General features: G+C 29.3%; 1 protein-coding gene across 2 annotated transcripts in view; it reads left to right on the forward strand.

Moving 5' to 3' along the window:
* Positions 1-13,870, forward strand: part of LOC116777319 (uncharacterized protein CG3556) — a 49,241-nt gene that overhangs the window by 28,333 nt on the left and 7,038 nt on the right. The gene's annotated exons all lie outside the window — the stretch shown is intronic.

Raw genomic sequence — 13,870 nt, forward strand, 5'->3', positions numbered from 1 at the left:
GTTAAAAACATTCGCAAGTCGTGACGATTTTGTAACTAAGCTTATTTCATTTATCCCCTTCGTATGTTGCCCTCTGGTACCCCTAAGGATAAAGACTTAACCCACATCAATAGAACAGTGAAAGGTCTCATTAGTCGTATCAGAAGTGATGTGTTTTAAACATGTCTGTGATGTGATTTCTGTATAGAGTCTAAATGTAGCATAACTTATTTGATATAAAAAAGCACTAACCAATGATTATGACTCACAGTGAAACATCTATAGCCTTATTTATATCTGAAACAATAATATATAGCTTGATTATATTTAAAACCGCTATTGTGAATTTAAATCCGTTTTTTTTTACTCAAAATAAAAAATAATATTTTAAAAATACGCTACAGAAAAGCCATGAATGTGAATAAAACCTTTTTTCATTTCATCAACAACATTCACTGTACTGATCCTGTGTAGCAGAAGTTTAAAAAATATATTCACATACATTATATATGTGATACAATGTAAATGGTGAACACATAAACCTTAACTTAATGAGATCTAAGATTTTCGCGAGTTTTATTCATTTAAATGAAACTAGTATTTTTCGGATAAACTACGCTTGATTTATGTTTGTAAAAAACTACATACTCCCGACGTTTCGGTTATTTTTCATCAACCGTGATCACGGTAAAACAATAAATTAATTTCAACCAAAAGATCGAACGCAATTAAAAGGTACATTTATTTTCATCTCAGACTAAAACGTTAATAGTACATGAGTTATATCGTATTGAATATAAACGATATCAAGTACAAAGCAAGCCTCGATTGATTACAAAGCGTTACGGCCACAAAGACTGCCGCTGCGAGCTTTGTGTTTGACATTCATAACAAAACGTGAAATTGGATTCCAAACACAGCGGTCCAGCATCGTTTAGATATAACGAGTTAGTCAACGTGTTTTAAATAGTATGACAATATTGTGATAGGACAATATTGTCAATAATGAGATCTAAGATTTTCGCGAGTTTTATTCATTTAAATGAAACTAGTATTATTAAGATATACTACGCGGATTCACACACCTCGTCTGCCCGTGATCACGGTTGCTGCAAAGTAACCGAAACGTCGGGATTATGTAGTTTTTAAATAATAAAATCCGCCTAGTATATTCGAATAATACTAGTTTCATTTAAATCAATATTGTCAATGATTCAATGATGAGTAAGGTGTGGTTAATCTGAAAGTATTGCTACTGTGATATTTCTATGTACCTAGTATTGATGTATTTTATGACGAAAATGAAAATGGTACGGACATTTATCATCATATTGATGAGTGAAGCGAAAATTTCTATTATTTTAATAGGATTACACGTACTGATGAATGTGGAAGTTACTAAGGTTGAATGGAAAAGAAGTGATCAAAGCTAATTTTTATTTTCTTTTAGAAATGGAGTGTAAGAAAAACATAGATTATTATAAAACGCGAATTACACACTCTACTGTCAATTTGAGATGCACATGTAATGTCTAAATCTATGGAGATTCCTAAACGTATATTTTAACTAATGTCAAAAATGACATTTAAGTTCTACTATTGAATTAGATATAATCGATTAATTATGATCGAATATCGATAGTTCAACTATATCTTCCTCTAATTATTTCACTGTTTAAATATACCAATGGTAATTTATTCCTATGTAACTTTTATAAAAACAATATCATTAATTGTAATCACGGCTCTCCAATAGTGTTTTTTTTTTTTTTTCGTTACAGCTGTAATATACTGCTATTTAACAGATAATATATCCTAATAGTCCTGATTACGATAAAAATCTAATATTTTTTTATTATTAAAAACCCATAGTTTGCGATGTATTAGTTTATATAAAAATATATTATCTAAGTATATAAGGAATGATAATTTAGATAAATCAAGCAAGTACCTATTTAAAATCGTCTGATGTTAAAATGTACGTTCTGTGACTGATAAATTTGATGTGATAGCAACAATATATTTAAAATAAGTTAAATTATCTTTCAAAACAAAAAGAAATTCATGCTATGTTCTATATTCAATATAATATATCATAATATTATATATTAAAACGACAGCCGCTTTATTAATATGTTATGAAAATAAAACCTTTGCAATTAAAAGTCAACGGAGATAGTGACCTTTTTGTCAATAAATAATAGACAATATATATTTTTATACATGTAGTTATATAATATATATATATATATGTGTGTGTAAATAGTTACTTGTTTAATCAATAAAACAAATATATATTTTGTTAGATCTCGCCTCAATTTAGCTTTATTTAATATGATAAGTTTAGGTCTGAGTTTATGTATACATTTTTATATAAAGACTACCTCTGAGTTCCTTTGTGTCCGTGGATCGTTTTGGTTCATTAAATCCCACAGAAATATACGTACTTGTATTATAACGTGAATAGAATTCGTGAAAATTCAGCTTTATGCACTTCGAAACTGGAATTTAAGCGGGCAAACCATTTTGTATCGCGACGAGTGAGAACACATGCGAATATAAGTTGAAACCCCAGTCGAATACATTCAAAATAATCTTTCTTTCTTTCCTTTATTTATCTTTATATTATCTTCTTTATGCAATTCAATTCATGACTCGTCGCGAACGAATATTTTTTCCGTAACAACGATTTTAATACTTTGTTTAGAGAATAGTATTGTTATGGCAACTTTACATATTTTCGGAGCTCTTGTAATTCTATTATATTTTTTGTTCCTTCAGATATCCAGACAGTGATTGATGTGTTAATCCTTTCATAATCTTTGTTCTTCAAACTCTCCACGTCCTTTACAACTTCTTTTCTATAAATAATAAAAAAAAACTAAGCTCAAGAGTTCGATCAATGAAATTTAAAAGATTATAAAAAAAGTATTAAAATATTGTATAATTTTTAAATGAAATGAAAAAATCAACATACATTTTTTTTCGATGTCATAGCCGCAAGCAGTAACAAATATGAGGAAATTCCGGGCTAGACACGAAAAAGTCCAATATGGCGTCTATATTTTTAAAGGTCATTGGATTAGCACTCCGCAGGGACGTCAGGTACGTTATGAATTACATCCCTCTCGTAACAACCACCAAGCTACAGGAGTAAACCGTACCTAACTAGAATATTTTATAAATATTTCAGCTTTTGTGTTAATCGGATTTAAAAAGTTAAGCTTCGTTAAACCTTCAGAACTTTTTTTTATACGTTTATATATATTTTTAATATCATTTGACATTAGTTTTTAACGATTCTGACATATATATATTTTTAACTAAGACTATTGTGTGCTTTAAATTCATTTAATGAGTAAATTTTTTCTAAATATGTTTTTTTTTTTTCGAGAACAAAGGTGGTTCTAAAATTCAAATTTTTAAGATAGATTGGTTAGTGTCAGGTATAATAAAAACTTGTTTACTGTTGATCGTCTAAACAGCTCTATTGCCATCTCTCCGATGAGTTCGATCATTATATCGCTGAATGCATGTCGAGTGTTGAACCACTCGGAGCCCGTTCTCGACCCACGACACAGCGGTCGAAGAACTGACACACTCACAGATTTTGCATCTATACAGTGTGAATATTACAGTACAGCCATTTTCGTAGACGAACAAAACAAAAATGTATTTTGATATTTCTGAAAACAAAATTTTAAATGGAACCTGTACGAAATGAAATCTCTTTGAACTATTTGAATAAATATAAAAATATACATTTTCGTTGCTTTTCAGCTTATTCCGTTGTTTCAATGAAACTCTTTTCACATTTTCCATTTTATCCGACATGACGTTTGGAAGGCTTGTCAGTTGGTTTTGTTATTTAAAAAAAAAGGCTTTGTAACCATTTGTAGGCAGTATGAATACCTGTTATATTAATTATATAACCTATCTTAAATTTATACATGCTACACGTTGTTTTTTACGATATATTCATTTAGAAGAAATGAGGTGTTTCGAACGAATAAGTTTTCATTTGTCGAATTAAAACAAAAATATCTGACCCTATCATGTCAATTATGCTAAGCAATTTTTTAAAATAACTAATGAAAGATCAAATTATTCGTGCTTAGGAAGAGCATTGATTTTTGATTGCATATATTAGCTTGTATTTTAATAAATATAAAAAATACATATATCTCTTAATAAAAAAAATATACTACCAATATCATCAGTCTTGATGATTTTCCAAAATTTAAAATTAAATATATTTAAAAAAATGCTCTGGAATCTGAAGTCTAGACAAAACATTCGTAAATTTCGTTTTACGATTGACCAGACGAGACGGGACCCTGGTTATGAATTTCCAATAAACATTCCGCAAATCAGACATGATATTTATACGAGTCTTATACAAGCAAAGCATAAGACGTAACAGAATTTAAAAATTGCTGTCAACTTATATACGTATCTTATGGCTTTCAACTTCGCGATCCGGCCTAGCCATAAAATACTGCGAGAGGGAATCAACAGGAAATTGCACTTTTGCAATAAAAATGACCGTCTGACATTTGACATATAACGGACCAACAATAGTTTTATAGACGTATCAGGATCCTCGCGAGCTCTAGCTGGCAATATATCGATCTAACAATAAAATACGCATTTTTAAAACATATTTCATTCTCAAAATAACAGTTTAAATAAAAAAAAACTGACTATTTCATATCTTATTACTTTAACGATAAGTGATAAATGAAATGTTAATAAAATATTGTTTTATGTATTTTTTTTTAATAACAATGTTATATATACTTCCTGTAGAAAATGTTTTAATCCAATAAATACTGGTAACGTAAATCTTATTCTATGTGAAGAATTTAGATATTAGCTTCACTCCCATGCGATGGTCTGTGTATGCGGATCGTCTAGCTACGGAAACCCTTTCCCGCCGCGCACAACCACAGAATACTGAGAAAATAATTTAGAATTCAATATATATTGATAGTACATAAACGTTATATAAATATATGTATGGTAAGTAGCACACATTATGGAATAGAGAAGTTTTAATTTCAATGAAAATATTAGTATAGGAAATCAAATGTTTAAATATAATACATATTTGATAAAAATAGCATAATATTTTGGTATCAGGTAATACGCTTCTGTTATAAGACATCGGCCAACGTTCATGGAACAAGGCTTTGAAATTTCTTTTTACTAACCAGATGTAAAACCCAAAATTATACCTTAACCTTTTTAATGACGAGTCGCTTTATTTTTTATAAGGAAAATAAAAATATATTAAACCTTTGTGGAGATTCATCTAGAAGAAAGTATCTGTAAGTGTAATCATTAAAAAAAAAATTAAAAAAAAAAAACGAGAATTACGTAACATTAAAATGTTTATACATTTACGTTATAATCCTTTGTTTAAGTAAACATTCAAAAGAGATATTCATTATACAAGCCACATGAATAGTTTCACAATCCGACTACGTAGAGCCTTCAAAGCAACAAGTTGACCCACGATTTAATTACGCCGAATTCTCAACGAAACATACAACAATGTTACCGAAGTACTTTGTGATATAACACTCTAATCATAAACATGAAAAACAAATTTACGTAGCTTTTATATTTATTATAAAGCATTATAATTTGTATATATGGGAAGTACCGCCGATAATGAGCTTAAAGTGAATTGAAAATACAATTTATATAACTATTGAAAGCAAATGAATTGGATAGAAGTAATCATTTCACGTAATTTGTATTAAAAATATGCTATTACGAGTTTATTTTGTTATAAATACGCATTCAAATGTTCTGACAGTGATTGATTGTTTAATAAACTATTGTAATCTTTCCGCTTTCCGTTCTTCATAGAGCCTATTCAAGAAGAAGACTCAGCCTCTTTTGAGAGGTCTTGATAGACGTGACAATGTTAAGGGAATAATGACAATAATAATATCAGAATCTGAACGTTCTTGCAAAAACAAAACGGCTTTTATATTTAGTCAAGATTTTTAATAAAATTAATTAGTTTCAAACTATCCTTTACAGGAGTGTTGAAATTAAAAGAAAATATATGTTTTGATATGAGCATGAAAGGAAAAGTTGATAGAAACAGCTTTTCAATTATAGATCTTAGAAAATTATAGCAGTGTACATTAAGTACAACAGGAATGGGTTTAAATATAAACCCAATTTACCTGTTATACACAGCTTTTTTCATTCTATTTCAATGTTAAAAAAATATAATAAACTAGCTTTTGCTCGCTTCTACGTTCGGGCGAATATCCGAGTTGCGCTCCGAGAGAAGCGTACAATGAGTGTTTTTAAAACAATACCTATAGTAACCTACGTCGCAGGCTGTTGTTTTTCTATAACCTAGATACCGAATGCAGCGCCATCTGCCAGATTGATCCGTGAACCCAAACCACCGGGGATTCCACGCAAATGTATACAAAAAAAAATCATTCAAATCGGTCGAGCTGGATCGTTTCGGAGCAGTTCAGTGACATACACACGTACGAGCAGCCTGTTTACATATATAAGCTAAGGGACGCGGTATAATCAATAAAGCTGTCAGACGATAAGTGTCACAATGAATGTATCACAATTTACATTACAGAACGGAAGGCAAAATTAATAGTAATTTCGGTCACAATGACGTCAACAAGTGCTTTTAATGTTGAACTAAAATTAAAGCGATGGCAACGAAATACATGAATATACATCGAAATTAATTTTCAATGAAACAATGAGTCGAATTTAATATAATGACATTGTAAATCATGTGGTCTGCAGGACTCTGTGCTTGAGTTTCCATATACATTTTACCTGCACAATGATTATCGAGCGGTGTTAAGAAAAAACTCCGTCTGTTTTCAATAAACAAATAGAGTAAAGTATAGATACTAGATTAAGTGTACCCACTTCAGAGTAACGAGCACTTCTGATACCAGGACCACTGCTGTCTTCAGGAAAATAAACAAATAGACATACCGCTTTTTATATCAAGATGGTGTCTGTTTTATAAAGTTTTTTTTTTTAATCGTACTATCTTACATAGGTTAGGGTTGAGTAAATTAATCCTTCGTAATTTAAACATTTTTATTCATATTATAAGCATTAAAGATATTTATTTTTTTAAATGATATTAAAGCTAAAGTGAATTAATAAGCTAAGGAAATAGTTTTTAATATTATATATTTAATACCGCATAATTTAACTTAATTCGTGATAAAAATTCTTCTTGTTCCCAACTAATAGATTCTTTGATCACCTTAAATTCTAATTTTAAAAAGAGATTTTATGTAACATTGAAAAAAAAAATCTTTAAAAATTTACTGAAATAAACTCATACAAGTAAGTTTATATGTAGATGATAATTGTATTCATAAAAAAAAATTATATTCAAATTATTACTTAAATTTCATTAATTTTTTTATACTCATTAAAATTAATTGAAATATTTCAAATATCGTTTTATTGTTGATCGTCTAAACAACTCCATTTCCATCTCTCCGATGAGTTCAATCATTATATGGCTGAATGCATGTCGAGTGTTGAACCACTCGGAGCCCGTTCTCGACCCACGACACAGCGGTCGAAGAACTGAAGCTATTTCAACAACTTTTCCTATATAACTTACTAACATTACATTCATACAACGTCATTCAGCGGAACTGAAGTAATGCGCATATTTTAACGGACTGAATAAACATAAAAATTCACATATGAATTGAAAAATAACAAAGAAATGAAAACTTTTAATGTGACTGCGTTCGGATGCGGTACCCGCTATTTAAGACACATTCGGTATATTTTTTTAGTGCAAGCCATAAAACGGGAATGCACTTGAGCAATAAAATTGATGTTTATATATTTTATGTAAACCTATAAAATCCTCGTAAAATATATGGATCTATTTCAATGCTCTTGGTGATAAAATTCCTCTATGTATAGTTTATTTAAGATAGAAATAGTACATTATAGTTATTCTTTAAAATTTACTTCGAAGTTTTTTTTTAACTATTAGGTACACTTTTATGGCCCTTCGCTAGACTAGTGTGGATGTGGTTTAAATTTAAAACTGCTTAGTTTCTCAGACTGTCCGTGTATCCTAATCTAATACCATTTCTTAACGAAATAATCAATAGTGACAGACGTTTGTGTTAGTCGGTTATTATAAATTTAAAGTGTATTTTCATAGCAATAAAATATTAATATCAATATCAAATGAGTCGAAATGAAGATCGTATTCTAGAGACATTTATACATTAGGTATTCTGAGTACTTGAATCATTGAATCTCAACTCCGTCCCATATGTACACCGCATGTAAATTTTACAACATCACAACTAACAGACTAAAACTAACAGTCTAAATTCTCGTTACTAAAAGTCCGTGTATATTTATAAATCGGTTATATTATTTAAAGTTATTCAGCCGTTGAATAGTTAACATACGATATTAATACTATTACTAATAAAATACAAACATTTTTTTTTTTGTAGGAATTACATTTAATAATTTTTACCACCAGTAACTTGTACGCCTCTGAAACATGAAAAGGGACTGAAAGCGATGTAGCAGGCACGATATTTAATATTCACAAATGTTTATATAAGCGTAAGATAATATTCAGTTTATCATTAAAAATAATTAAAATTTCAATAAAGTGATAAATTATATGATATGTATTGACGTTATAATCCTTTGTTAAAGTAAACATTATATATATATATATAATAGTTTCACAATCCGAATACGTAAAGCCTTCAAAGCAACAAGTTGACCCACGATTTAATTACGCCACATTCTCAACGAAACTTCGAAAGTACAATATATAGAGCCTTACACGAGTATGTAGCATTGCTTTGAAGTTTCATTATAATAATTATCTGATATTAAATACAGAGTTATTATAAAAAATAATATACAGGAATACATTCCGATATTTAATTTTTTCGGCCTTTCACCTACTAATGTATTCTCAATGTAATGTTTTTGTACTGAATGGATCAAGAAGCGAATGGGCGCTCTAATATGTATAGGTACATGTTATTTTTGAAACATAAAATTTCATGAATTTAATATAACAGAACTAGCGTAACATAAAATATATAAAAGGAATTTTTAATGGAAGTTGGTTTGAAGCATATTTTTACAAAGAATTTTATATAAATCGCGTGTACCTTTTTGTGAATCATTTGATTTTAATATACATAGAGAGATTTGTAAAAAAATATTCCGATATAAAATGAATTTTCATTATTTTTCGTTCGGTAAATACAATGTTTCGACGGAGATTTATCTGAGATATTCAAATCGCACCTAATAATTTTCGAGCAAAACCTTTTTCAAGTGCACTATCAGGTGAAGAATAATAAAAAAAATAATTTCATACGCAACTTACAGCTATATATAGATACTTACATCTATATATACTTATATATATTATATCATATCATACTTCTTCCCTTCTCAATACGTATTCGTCATCTCAATATGTATGAATTGGTTACAGAGCATACAATAAAATATATAAATAATCATCATTTGTGATATGATATTAATTATTATTTGAATTTAATAAGGGAACAATCATTCTTAGGTGAATCCTTACAGTTCTTCGCGTTGCTTTATATTAAGAATTGTTTTTAAAGTACAAACTTAATCACGGGAATACATCCCAACAGTGAAAACTTCTTTAACGAGAAATTAAAAAAAAAGTTAATGTTTTACCACGTGCCAGTAAACAATGTATAATTTATACGTATTCTCCTAAAATTTACAAGGATTCGTGCACAATATAAATTATGCCAGCTGCATGTCTGTGCAAGAATAATATTTGTGAAACGTAGAAAATAAAACAAACAATTTAGATTAAATTAAGTACGTCTTTATAATATACCATTTGTTATAACGAGACACTTCACTTGGATAGACGTATTATAATAATTTTAAAACAATATAGATGGTACAGAAAAATTGCTATTGACGTAATTAGAAGTCATGATTAAATACATCAACGCCAGGAATAGATGATGCAATGTGTCAAAGCAAATAGGTCAGTTCGAACCTGATAGTGTGCGAGCTGGCTGAATTCCAACAGCGAACAGCTTACCCCTCACATACGTAATGACAGAGACTCCTCAAACTCTACTATAATATGATCAACATTGACATTACTATACATCATATATTTTAATTCCCTCGTATTTGTTTTTTATATATTTCTCATTTCATTTTCGTTTCCACGCTTCAAATATATAGGAGGCATGAAAAAATATGTCTTTGAGTTCGCTTTTATGAGTTTTTTTTTACATTTGCATAATTGCATCAATCCCACTAAGATTGCTATAGGTAATTGAAATTTCGTAATAAAATACGTCGTGCACAAATAAATAGACGTTTATTCATAATATATATATATATATATATATATATATATACACATTTATGATATGTGTTTACATATATTGTGTGAACGTTAATCAACAAACTGTGTGTTCTAGGCTTTATGTATATAATGTACGATCTGACACAGCAAACACTTGAGTGTCAATATCAGAGGACATATGTGCGGACGAATGCAATCACTGAAATGAAACGATAAGTACCAGCCTGTATTGAACATTGAATCTATTTAATTAATAATCGCAGTTTCGATACTAAGGATCAATGTAATATTTTATATCACATATGCGTAAATGGCGTTGTGATCATAAAGCTCACGAAAACAAAACAGCATCCATTGACAGATCTCCATCAATAGTGGTGAATGCTTCATCTCTTTGTTAAATGCTCTTCATTTTCTAAACTCACATAAAGGACCAAACACATTAAAGACTTATGTTTGTAATATAAAGTAAAGTGCACACTTAACCTTATAACTTCCCCGTATTAGAAGTCAGCGTCAAAGCTTTGTACAATACCTAAATTATTCATACAGACGGTTCGAAGTAAATATATTATATGAGAAAATTTCTTCGTTGTCAAATATTTATATTTATATTGGTAGCATTGATGAAATTAATCATTTATAACGAAATAAAAATCAAGCTTTATTTGTTGTACCAACATAAAATGAATTTGATGAAATTCAAATGAAAAATAAACTTCAAAAGACTCACAAACTTGACCCATAAAAGCCAACATGGCGGCGGGATTTGAAATATCTTTCGATGTAGAACTATTCAGTATCCCGGGTGATGTTTGGTATTTAACTTGTAATATACCACAAAACTAATAATAAAGTTTTCTATTTGATTATATTTTTTGATGAAAATAAAGCGAAAAAATCAGGATTCGTTTCATTTCTGGATGAAAAGTGTACCCATGCTCATGTTTCATCGAGACGTCAAAACTATCATATGCAAAGTTATGAAGTGAAAGCTTGGCTACACAAACAATTCTGAATAATAAAGAATATTCCCAATATTCGCTGTTATTAAACTCTGACAAACGATAATTATTACAAAAAAAGCTTTCATAGATAATGAGTCCCGGTAAAATGCAAATTATCCTCCATGAGTCCCATTGAGCGTAACACTATGCATATTCCACATAATAACACATCCCGATAAACATATTTGCATATGTTACGAAAAATTCTCGAGGTAATAGCGTTGAAACGAACTTGTTCTCTAGGCTGGAGATAAAAATGTCGGGAGAGGGCCATGAATATTTTATCAGAATATTAGACGCTTTGTCTAGTGTTATCTTGAATTTTATATAACATTATATGAAAATCGTGACTCATAAAAAAATGTAATACAGGAAAATCCTACCTGAAATCGACATGAATAAGTAATGTACTTAACTTACACGCCCAAATCGTTTACCAAACAAGGGCCTAGCGTCTACAACTCTAGAATGATCTCTTTAGACTAACATCTTGTCATAATTTTAAACGCCACAGCAATAGACCGTTCAGTATACATATTTTTATAATTTATTTGAATCTATTATCCTTACTTAAAACATATCCACTAGAATAATGTAAATACACCAAACGAAAAATGACAATTACACAAAGCTAATCCTGTAGAAACAATTTCTGCTGAAACGCTGAACGTTACTATTCAAAGGGTGACTGTTGTGGGGTAAAAATATAATTGCGAAATCTCTCTTACCCCGGCTTAGGATACGTGACCGAACACTGAGAGCTTTAATGAGGCTTTCCGCCGTGAACACGTGGAATGTTATCGTTCAATGGGTATCGTTAGCATATCATTTTGTAAATTTTGTATGTGAAATAACAATGCTATACGTTTTGTTATTGTAACTTCTATAATTCTGGATAAACATTTTCATTGTTACTGCAAATTATATAGTCAACTTATGTATTTTCTAAAATATTCTGTATTATTTTGTATGTGCTATGAGCGTCTGTGCGTGTGTGTATCTGTGAGTCTGATTTGAATGTATTGTCTTTAGGTAGATTGTATATAACACGTACCTTATTTTATAACTAAAGTGAGTACAAAATTTTAAAACCTAATATAAAAATATGTAACTTAGGTTCTAATAATGTCGATACTGTGGTACAGAAAGTGCACGGAATACCTAACTTTGATGCAATATTCAGCGAGACAAATAACCACAGCTATGAAACGTTAATTATCTTAAGGATATTCGTAAAACATTTCAATATTATTATTACTATAGATTAAATATAATATCATCAGTTTAACAAAATTAAAATACTATTTTTATTTAACAGTAATTCCGATGAAAAACACTGCAATATATAAAAAAAAAAACATTCAAATATGTAAGAGCAAATTTTTAAATTCAAATTTAAATTTGATTTACAAACATTGCTTCTCATTAGCAATATAAAAGTTTCTAAGAACTGATGCGAATATTATTTTAATACTTAAGTATCACAGATTAAAAATAATATGTTGCATTATTTTTAATCTGTGATAGTAAAACAATTGAGCCGTTAGTTAATGTCAGTGGATTCGGAATCCGAACATATTTTTCTGCAAATTGAATGTTACTGCCTGCGTAACAAGCAATAACATGGTTCAAACTCACACTTAATCAAACGGTAGCTTACATAAGTTAGTAAGCATCAATTTGATCTTCACCGTTAATGGCACACTTAAATAGCTTCATTAGAATGTTTACCTGATTCAATAAAATGACAGGCTCGAATGCGCAGAGCTTACAATTAGTGCACCAGACGGAAAATTAGCCCGGGGGTAAACTAGATTGCGAGCGTGATTCACTTTACCCTTTAATTTTTAATATCCCACCATAATTGCTATTTTCGTTGAAATTACTTAGGATTGGAATAGTTTTATTTGTATATTTGAATAACAACGATTCATATTTCTCACACGTCGAAATCGAAAGTTAAATAGAAAAAAATTAAAATTGTAAAATGACTAAAGTTGTTAAAAATAATTTAATTGTAATTTGAAATGATACTATTAGAGTAACATTTACTGTTATTTTTTTATTTACTGTTTAAGAATCATTATTTAAAAGGCTCATGGTTTAACTAATATAATTCAACAAATTAATTCTTACAAAATTTTTGAAAAGAAAAAGAGCTCATCTTGAGACTGAACACTTTAATTAGTAGATTGCCTTTTTTTAAATATAAATGTATATATTCTATCAACATATAAATAAATAAATATGCTTAGAAGATTTTGGTAACAAATATTAAATCCCTTATTAAATTTATTCTTCGATAAAATAAAAGTACCAGGCCGACAGACATGTTGAGGAGTTACATCAATTAGGTGAATGAATTAGGGAACGTTAGCGTATGGATAAAACGTCTTTGTAACTCAATCATACGTAAATAATGTATGCTCACTTTTGAGATACATATATTGTGTATATTCATATTAAATGAAAAAAACACACG

Source organism: Danaus plexippus, chromosome Z (assembly GCF_018135715.1).
Source record: "Danaus plexippus chromosome Z, MEX_DaPlex, whole genome shotgun sequence".
NCBI lineage: Eukaryota > Metazoa > Arthropoda > Insecta > Lepidoptera > Nymphalidae > Danaus > Danaus plexippus.